General features: G+C 48.1%; 1 protein-coding gene across 1 annotated transcript in view; it reads left to right on the forward strand.

Annotated features, from left to right (window-relative positions):
* The window catches only part of MVB12B (multivesicular body subunit 12B), a 170540-nt gene that overhangs the window by 79424 nt on the left and 81194 nt on the right, over positions 1-9922 (forward strand). The window lies entirely within an intron of this gene.

Consider the following 9922-nt stretch of genomic DNA (forward strand, 5'->3'; position numbering starts at 1 on the left):
GCTGAACCTTTCTGAGACCTTCTGTCCAATAGAGGTGATCTCAGTGCCTCGTTATAGGATCCGGGTGGGATTACATGATGCATGTGAAGGGTAAGTCCTGCGAAAATGTCAGCGAACATTATTTTACTGTTTTTATCTTAAATAAGTCATTTCTCATGTTTCAGATTGCTTCCTCAGGCTAGGCTTCCAGAGGGAAAGAATAAACACCAGTCCTCTTGTCTCATTACTTCCCTATTCTTAGGTCTTAATTTTGAATCACCTGGAGCATGTTTTAATGTATTTCTTTCAGGGAAAGGGACGGGATCTTTTTTGTTGTTGCCTTCACGTGTGAAAGACAACTAGGGATTCAGAAATTTTTCATCCACTCAGCTTTCTTTCCCTTCCTAACTCTGTGGCTCCCTAGCTTTCAGCATGCAGTATGACGGAAGGAAGGTCTGAAGTCACCGTTAGTATTTACCAGGATTCATCGTGGGATTCATTGCCTCTTCTGGAACACTGTGAACCCCGTTGGCTTCTTTATTAGGTCTTTTTTTTTTTTTTAAGATCAGGAAAGTGTTTTCAGCTTTACCAAAGTATACTCAATGTGCAATAAATGCACATATTTAAAGTATAATTCGATGAGCTTTGACATAGGTAGGTATACACCTGTGACACCATCACCAAAATCAAGATCATGAATATATCCACACACCCCCGCCCCCAGACGTTTCGCTGTGCTCCTCTGTAATACATCCTCTCTCCTCAGGCAATCACAGATCTGCTTTCTAACCCTATAGGTTAGTTTGCATTTTCTAGAATCTTATACAAATGGAATCATACCATAGGTACTCTTTTTTATCTTTCTTATTTTACTTAGCATCATCATCTTGAGATTATCCATTTTGCATGTATGACTAGTTCCTTTTTGATTGCTGAGTAGTATCCATTGTATGGCTAGACCACAATATGTTTATCCAGTCACTTGATACTGGACGTTTGGCTTGTTTTTAGTTTTTTACTTTTTACATATAAAGCTGCTCGGTACATTTGTATACAAATTATATGCTTTGGTTTCTCTTGGGTAAAAATCTACAAGTGTAATGGCTGTCTTGTACCATAGGGTACGTTGAACTTTTTAAGAAACAACAGACTGTTTTCTGAAGTGGTTGTACCATTTTATATTCCTACCAACAGTGCATACGAGTTCTAATTGCTCCTCAGTAATGTAGGAGCACTTAGTAATATCTCATTGTGGTTTTAATCTGCATTTCCCTAATGACTAGTGATGTTGAACATTTTTTTCATGTGCTGATTTACCATTTGTATATTTTCTTTAGTGAAGTGTCTGTTCAAATCATATGGTCTTTTTTATTTTATTTATTTATTTATTTATTTTTGGCGGTACGCGGGCCTCTCACTGCTGTGGCCTCTCCCGTTGCGGAGCACAGGCTCCGGACACGCAGGCTCAGCGGCCAGGGCCCACGGACCCAGCCGCTCTGCGGCATGTGGGATCTTCCCGGACCGGGGCACGAACCCGTGTCCCCTGCATCGGCAGGCGGACTCTCAACCACTGCGCCACCAGGGAAGCCCCATATGGTCTTTTTTAAATTGGCTTGTTAGTCTTCTATTAGGTTATAAGTTCTGGACATATCCTAGTTATAAGTAAGATACGTGTTTGCAGATATTTTCTTCGGGTCTGTGGTTTGTCTTTCCATTTTTGTAACAGCATCTTCTGAATAACAAGAGTTTTAAATGTTGGTGAAGTCCATTATATCAATTTTTTTTTTCTGGAAGAGTTTTGGGTTTTTTGTGTCCTATTTAAGAAGTCTTTGACAAACCTAAGGTCACAAAGATTTTCTCCTGTCTTTTCTCTGAGAAGAGGCCATGCTATGCCTGGTCAATCAAGATGTGTTTAAATAAAAAGTATCAAACCCCAGAGCCTGGACTTAACAATTTACCCTTTCCTTTTCCTCTTTTCTAAAATAGTTCTGTGAATCTCTTGGGTTATTTTATGTATGTATGTGGTGTGAGGTAAGCGTCAAGGTTCTCTTTTTGTGTGTGGCTATCCAGTTGTTCTAGCACCATTTGTTGAAAAGATTACTGTCTCCCAGTTTAATTGTCCTGGCACCTTTGTTGAAAATCAATTGATCATACATGTATGAGTCTATTTTTGGACTGTCTGTCTGTTCTATTGATCTGTATGTCTGTGTTTATGCCAGTACCACACTGTCTTGATTACTGTAGCTTTACACTAAGTCTTGAAATTAGGTAGTCTTGAAATCAGGATTTATTTTGCTGTGAGTCTCTATTGATTTCGCTTGGAATGTTGGAAGCCCTGTTGGCTTCTATATTTTGTTTGTTGTTTAGTTGGTTTTTAATCAGGCAAGCTTTAAACTGTTTTTTATTGTTACTTCTCTTTTAATTGTTCTGATTTCTCTCTAACACCTAGAATATTTAGATTGGTCTTAGTTCTCCATATTTATCATATTTTTCCTCAACATTGTCACCTCTGTGTTCTTTCCTTCTCTGCATTCTGGAAAATAGTGGGGGGCTTATCCACGATACTGCTGATTCAGTTTGGGGGATTTTATTTCCGCATTTTTTCTAATGCAGACAGCTTTTTCTGCATCCTACAGTACATTTCTTTCCCAGAGGTAATGTTCTTTTTATCTTGTTGTGTGACATTTTTTACAGGCCCTCGTGAGGATATATATTTCTAGACTGGGTGTTGGCCAAAGGGCAGGATGTGTGAGTTGCTCCTTCCCTTCCCTCCTCTCCCTTGGGCGCTCGTTGTTTGGTGGTATCTTCTGAACCATCATTACCTTTCTCTGTTCTCATTAGTTTTTGTAGACCCTTGGTGACTGGAGTCTGGCTAGAGCCACGTCTGGCCCTACAAGTCATATAGTCCTGATTGCTTTTTAGGACATGTATCATTTCATCCTCCTAGTTTGAATTTTTTTCAGTCTTTTAAATATTTTCAACTAATGATTCTTTATACCAGTGAAAGTGAGTAAACAAATGTTATTTCTCATTATTTGGGTGATACACTGTTTAAATATCTAGAGTAGTCTGTCATTCTGACTCAGAGGGCCCTTGTGTCTAAGGGGCATCCTGACCCAGAGGTAGCACAGCCACACACCTGCCTCCACAGAGTTACATTTAACACACTGTCCTAGAAGAGTGGCCTTCAAACTTTTGAGTCTAGGACTTTAATAGTCTTAAAAATTGAGGATTCCATCCTGCTGGAGAAAAAAAAAAAAAAAATGAGGATTCAAAAGAGCTTTTGTTGATGTGGGTTACGTTTATCTATATTTCCCTTATTAAAACTTAAAACTGAGAAAAACGTAAAACACGAGACTACCTAAGCAGAAGTCAGAGTGATGACATCCTCATAAGCTTCTGGAAGTTTTCTCTGTCTGCTCGTGAGAGGATGAGAGGGAAAAAGGCAAGTGATGTCTTAGTGTTACTATGAAAGTAGTGGTGACCTCGTGGACTCCCTGAGAGAGTCTGAGGAACCCCTGGAGGTCCCTGGAGCACACGTGGAAGACTGCTGCCACACGCAGAAGGTGGTTTTGATATAGCCAGAAAACAGAATGGGAATTGTGATTTAACACCACAAATTTTGTTGGTTGCAAGTGTGTGTGTGTGTGTGTGTGTGTGTGTGTGCGCGCGCGCGTGCGTGCAGGGTGTGGAAAATAGAAGTGATACCCGTCTCTAACCATGAGTCCACCGCTGCCGTACCAGCCACAGGCCCCTCAGCGCTGCCCTCCAACAGTTTGAGAGGAGAGCCGGCATCGCGGCTGCCTGGGCAGAGCCATCTTCATTACATGTGGCCCCTGGGTTCGGAAGATTAATGGCAACATTTTAAAAATTCACACAGACCTGGAATCAGCACTAGAAAATACAGATTTAAATTAACAAGGAAAAAGCAGAATCCCATCAAAGGAAATAAATCGTGCTGGCAACTATTGTCACATAATAAAATGTATTCTATAACTGAAGGGCTTTTATATGGAGCTGTCTGCGGCTTAGTGGCCATGTTAATTGAATAAGGTGCCAAAGATTGACTTGGGGGAAAAAAACGGAATTTCCCTCAGCCTCTATTTAGCCGGAGCTGTGGTTGGCAGCACGTGCAATGCTGACCTATTTATTACAGAACAGCCAGTGCCCGTGCAGAGAGACCTGATGGCTTGCAGGGTGTGCCCTGTCTTCTCTGGGCCATTCTGGGGGTGGGGGACAGGGAGGAAAGCTTGGTAAAGCTCCCCTAGGATTCAGGGGCTGTCCTAGTTGGAATTCTCTGGTTACCAAACAGATTTTGGAATCATGATCCATCATTTGAGTCAAGTGGCAGAAATTGCTGGCCTCTAACGGTCAGTCCCCTGTTCCAAGACCTACTGGGGATAGTACCAGAGGGTCTTCATCTCTAGGTGCCACCCCAGGTAGAGCCAATTTCCTGAGTTCTTGGGTTTACTTCTCCTTGGCCTGATGGTGATCTTTATGAACTCTCTTAAAATCTAAAATACACTCTTCTAGATCAACAGAGCGATCTAGAGGGATCACAGAGTGATCAACAACTTTGGGGCCCACTGAAATGACTCCACTGAAATTGCCATCTGGGGGGGTCCCAGCCAGCATCATGGTCGTGGACTTCGTCTCAGCTTTGTTTGATGCTCGATCTTGTAACTCTCCTGGCTTAGGTGCTTCAGAAAAGCTGAGTGTTTAGCGCCCATGTTCTACTGAAGTGCCTGGCTGCTTCTTTCTTTCCTCCTTCAGCAATACCCAGTGCCATGAGTGGGGCATCCCTTTAATCTTATTAGATCATCAGGTTATGGGCAATAAGCCAAAGAGTGTTGGGTTAACTGATTATAATTCCAAGTGTAAAAATAAGGGTTTTATATTTTTTCTCAGTAGGCGCTATGGTAATGGGCATGGGCTCAGGCTATTAAGCAGTCTCTAAAATATTTTAAATGACTGTAAAATATTTTATCAGATGGCTGTACTGTAATTTTTTAAGCAGTCCCCTATTATTTGATACTTAATTTGATTCCATTTTTTGGCTTTATAAGCAATGCCATCACGAAGGTAATTCCTATAAGTTTCCCCAAATGATCTCTAATGGCAGGTCAGAAGTGGATTCATTGGTTCATTCAACAGCATTAGGTAATCTTCTAGGGTTCTCCCTAATAATTTTTAAATGCCCACTATGTGCAGGGCACTGTTGTAGGCACTAAGGATACAGTGGAAAGAGAAAGTGTCACGGAGATAGTGTCCTAGTGACACATATAAACAAATCGACAGTCCTGTTAAGCGGGAAGGGCTCAGCAGAAAGGGAAGTGAGTGTCGAGGGAGAGCGCCACCAGAGAGAGGCAGGGTGCTTCCCCAGGGGTGCCTGACTGGAAGCAGGAACAGCAAGTGCAGAGGCCCCAAAGAGGGAATGCGAGTGAGGGAAGGAGGGGACCAAAAGCAGCTGGTGAGGTTGGAGGGTGTGAGTGCAGGGACCACAGACAAGCCCAGGTCAGAGAGGAGGGATGGGCCAGAACTGGCAGGACCTGCCAGCTGTGGGGCAGCTCAGGTTTCATTCTAAGGCAGAGGGAATGTACAGGCGTTTCATAGTGGTCCTGTACTGAGGCTCTCGTGAGCGGGGCTTAAAACAGTGCCAGGGAGGGCAGGAAGGGGAAGAAGCAGAACAGGAATCGTACTGCCACGTGCTTGGCATGTCCTGGTGCTGTGCTGTCGGCTCTGCCTGCGTCTGTGCACTGGAAGGCAACACCCCCTTGCTGAAGGGCACCCAGCCCCTGCTGGTGGCACTGGGATTTGAACCTATGTCGGGTGGACTCTGGGGTCGGTACTCTTCACCACTACACCAGCACTGCCTCCATTGGGTGTCCAAATCTGCCTGTAGCTTTTCCCTTTTCCCATATTAGAGGGACTGTGACCTGTGAGGGCCACTGAGCTAGTAAGTGGCAGACAGGTTGAGTCCCTGGCATCATTGGTTTCCCCGGGCATCTCAGGGTGGACCCCAGATTCCTGGTTGAATGATCTCACTCTGCATACCTGATGGTAAAGATGATCCATCAGGGCAACTTTAAGATGATGATGGTAACCTCCAGAGGACACGTGGACCGACCTGTTCATGAATTCTAGCTCGCTTCTGTCAGCTTCGTCTCGGAGGGCCTCAGTTTCCTGTTCTGTTAACTGAAAGTGATTGTTCCTGCCTAAAAAGGTTGCTGAGAGGATTAGGCAAGGTGACATACGTGAAGGAACCCAGCCCAGCACCTGGCAGGTGGGTCCCCACCAGATGCTGAGGAATTAGAATCTTATTTCGCTCTGAGGCTCGGCTGACTGCAGGGCCGTTCCTGTCCGTCCTCACTTTCAGGCTGATAGGAGGTTGAGCGCCCCTGGGCCACTTCTCCTTCAGCAGGGGACTTTTTTGTTTGATTTAACTACAGGTGATCTGTCTCCTCGGCCCAAACTGTCCACTCTCATTAACGGGAGGCCTCGGTGTGCCTTTTTGTTCTCCTGTCCCCACGTCCCTTCCTCCCTATGTCCAGGAACAATAGAAGTGAAAATGCAAAAGCAGCAGCTATTTGTGGTGCAGGGACCCCTCTTCCTATGGCCCTCTCTGGCCAGGGACCGTCCCACTGTCTGGTCTTAATGCTGCCCCGTCCCCCTGACCGTCAGCCACCAGAGCTGGAGTTTTGGGTAACCTGATTTCAATTTGATTGATTTCTATTGAGCAATTGGTCTGTAAAAGAGTCAGGCCTGCAACTTGAAATCTCTTTTAATTTCCCATTTACCACATCAGCCCCACATTGTCTACTGTATGTGATCAGAAACTTTTTCGGTTTTTTTCCCTTGTAAATTCCTGGTTGCTGCCACCACTGATTTCTTACGTCATACCTGTTTTCCTCTGTAGCAGAGGGGAGTGGGATGTGTGGTGTCATGGGTCTCCCAGAGACCCCCTGAATCTAACTCAGCAAACACACAGGTGAAAATGCAATAGTAGAGGCAACAGCAGTTCATGTCCAAAAAGATCCAGGGGTTTTAATGCCGTAGGTCCAACACTTGATTTGTTCAATGGCCATTTGTTCAATGATTGTCTACTCTGGGGAAGAAATTGTCCTAGAAAATGGGGTACCAACTTGATCTGATCTGGTCCTGCTCTTGAGAAGGTGTCTTGGGATAACTGGAGTGAGAGAGGACGCACAGACACCCAGTCTAGCCTGGGACAAGCCCAGCAAGGGTTTTACCAAATGAGGATGCTTAGCTGGAGTCTTGAAGGACAAAGGGGAGTTTGAAGAGGGGGTAAGGGAGGAAATGGGGATTCTAGGAGGAGGGAGTGGGGTGGCTGAAGAATCAGACTAAGGCAGGAGAAAAACGTGGCAGATTCAGAGACGTACAGGACCTTCACTCTTCCTGGTGGAGGGAGGGGTAAGCAGTGACGAGAGAGTCTGGAGAGGCGGGCTGGTGTGTGAGGACGGCTAAAACCAGGGTACAGATGTGGGTTCGGCTGCCTAGGGAAAGTGTGTGGAGTGAGAGAACACACTAAACCAGAACCCTTGCCAACAGCAACCCTCACAAGTTTGGGGAGGAGCCAGGAGGGGCTGCTGCGAGACAGAAGGAACTAGGCCAGGGAAGGAGGAGTTGCAGAGTGGGGTCAGCCAGGCAAAACCTGTTGCCCCAGAGAGGCAGGCAGGTTCGGCCAGGAAGTCCCTGTGGAAAGGGCAGCTGAGGAACCGGGCAGCTTGATTCTCTAGCATGCACTTCTTAAGTTCCGAGGGCCGTAGAATTACCCCAAAACTCTTCACTTAGAGGGTCACAGCAGGTGATATTGACGGGAACTGTTGAGTCTGCACGCAGTAGGTGCTGCATAATTGCTTGCAGTTCCATGATCGTCCTCATTGTGATTGGCTGCTCTGTTCCCATCTACCGTGGCATCTCGGTTTTTTCCCTCACTTTCCCTCAAGCAGGTCATCTTTTAAAATTGTAAGTTGCATTTCGTCACTTCTCTGCTTAAAAACCCTTCAGGATAAAGTCAGAGCTTGTGTGGGGTCCTGGGTGCCGTGGCCCCCGAAGCTCTCTTCAGCCTGGTCCCCTACCCTCTCCCTGACCACCCCGGCCTCCTTCCAGGTCCCCTCTCAGCCAGACCTCCTGCTGCTTAGGAGATGCCCCAGAGCCCCTCCCTGCCTCACCCCGCCAACCCTGCCCACCCCCAGTTCCCCACTGGAACAGCACTTCCTTGGGGGAGTGCAGACAGTCTTCCTGCTTGCCCTGCATCAGCCGCTGCTCCTGTAACTTCATGGACGTGTTTGTGTCCCCTGTTGCAGGGTGAGTTCTGCAAAAGCAGGGACCCTGCCTGTCCTGCCGCCCCAAGTCCCCCCTCCCCCACCCATCTGGGTTGATGTGGGCCACGGCTTGCTCAGCCATCTCTGACAGCTGAATGGCTGGGCTGATCCTGTCTTCTCATCCAAGGAGGAAGCCCTCTGTGCAGTCACCCAGGTGCACCTGTCGTCCGAGGTTCAGCCAACACGCCACCTCCTCTGCGAGCTTCCTGGAGCGGCTGCCGCACCGTGCAGATGTTCCGTGTCCTTAGTTAGGTGGGATGCACCTTCTTAGGGCTCTCGGGGCACAGCATTCTCGGGGTGTGTGTTCTTTCCCGGCTCCTGGAAAAGCCCTCGGTGTACAGCGGGTGCAGTGCCGACACCTGCCCCTGGCCAGCTTCTCGGGTGTGCGGCCAGTGCATCGCACAGGGCCCCGCGCTTGGTTTAACGCTCTGCCTCCGCTGTCGCCATCCTGAAATTCTTAATGATATTTGACAGGTCCCCCCATGGTTTTGCACCGGGCCCTGTACCTGCCTTGCGGGGGTGATGTGCGGGGCCACAAGAGAACCCTGGGATCTGTAGACCCCGGGGCCCAGCTCAGGGCGAGCCCTCTCTGCAGGGCCGCCTGTCACCATCTCAGCTCTGCTCACCCACAACCACAGTCAGTAACTCATTCTTCTGTTTGCTCAGCTTCGTTGACTAAGTGCTGTGGTCGGAGGCATCGATCAACTGCGTCAAATCCCTCTGCGGCTGATCGTCTCCCTCCCAGCGTTCCCGAACGCGGCCTGTCTTCAGAGGCACTGCTGGGGCTTGTCAGGTTTCTGGGCTGCACCCAAGGCCCACTGAACCAGACTCCCCGGAGCTGGGACTGTGAATCTGTATGGTTAGCAGTAGTGCCTGCATCTGTGCTGTGACGCGCAGAACGGAGCGTGAGAACCTTCGTCCAAGCGGATGAGCCCTTGGTGTGGCGTTTGGTGTCCTCTCGGTCTGGCCCCAGCTTTGTCTCCCGCAGGCAGCCTAACCCTGCAGCAGAGTCAGCTCTCCCTGACTGACGTGGCACCTGTCTCCTCCTATAAGACCGGCAGCCTCTGAGGCGGTGTCCCCAGAAGCCCCACCCGCCTGCTTTCGTGCTCACTCAGCACGTGGTTTTTATTCTCCGAGCACGTGTCCTGTCGCACAGTGGCTTGTTCCTGCCCCGTTGTCCCCCGAGCCTGAGAGCTCCTTGCAGGGGGTAGCTCACCTCTGCATCCTCAGTTCATCAGGATTGAGCCGTGGACACAGGACTCACGCTCAGCAAGGCCCCACTCCCTGGTCCAGCCGGCCGGCCGGTGGCACAGATGTTTGCTCCTCCGGGGCCTGTGGGAACAGGCCCTGCCCAGAGTCATTCTGGGAGGTCACGCATTTGTTGTGTGGAAAGGGCAGCGTGTAGAACGTGAGCTTTCTTTAGGTGATCATTACCCACCCCTCTTCCGTCTTAGAAATGACCGTGTGTGACCAGAGCTCAGGCCACTGAGCCACTTCAAACCAACCCCCAGTCACACCACGAAGAGGCAATTCTGTTGCTTTTGTCCCCCAGACCTGTTGGGTTTTAAATGGTTTTCCTGTAACCTTTCTTCTCGGCA

Source organism: Lipotes vexillifer, unplaced genomic scaffold (genome assembly GCF_000442215.2).
Source record: "Lipotes vexillifer unplaced genomic scaffold, Lipotes_vexillifer_v1.1 scaffold98, whole genome shotgun sequence".
Taxonomy (NCBI): Eukaryota; Metazoa; Chordata; class Mammalia; order Artiodactyla; family Lipotidae; genus Lipotes; species Lipotes vexillifer.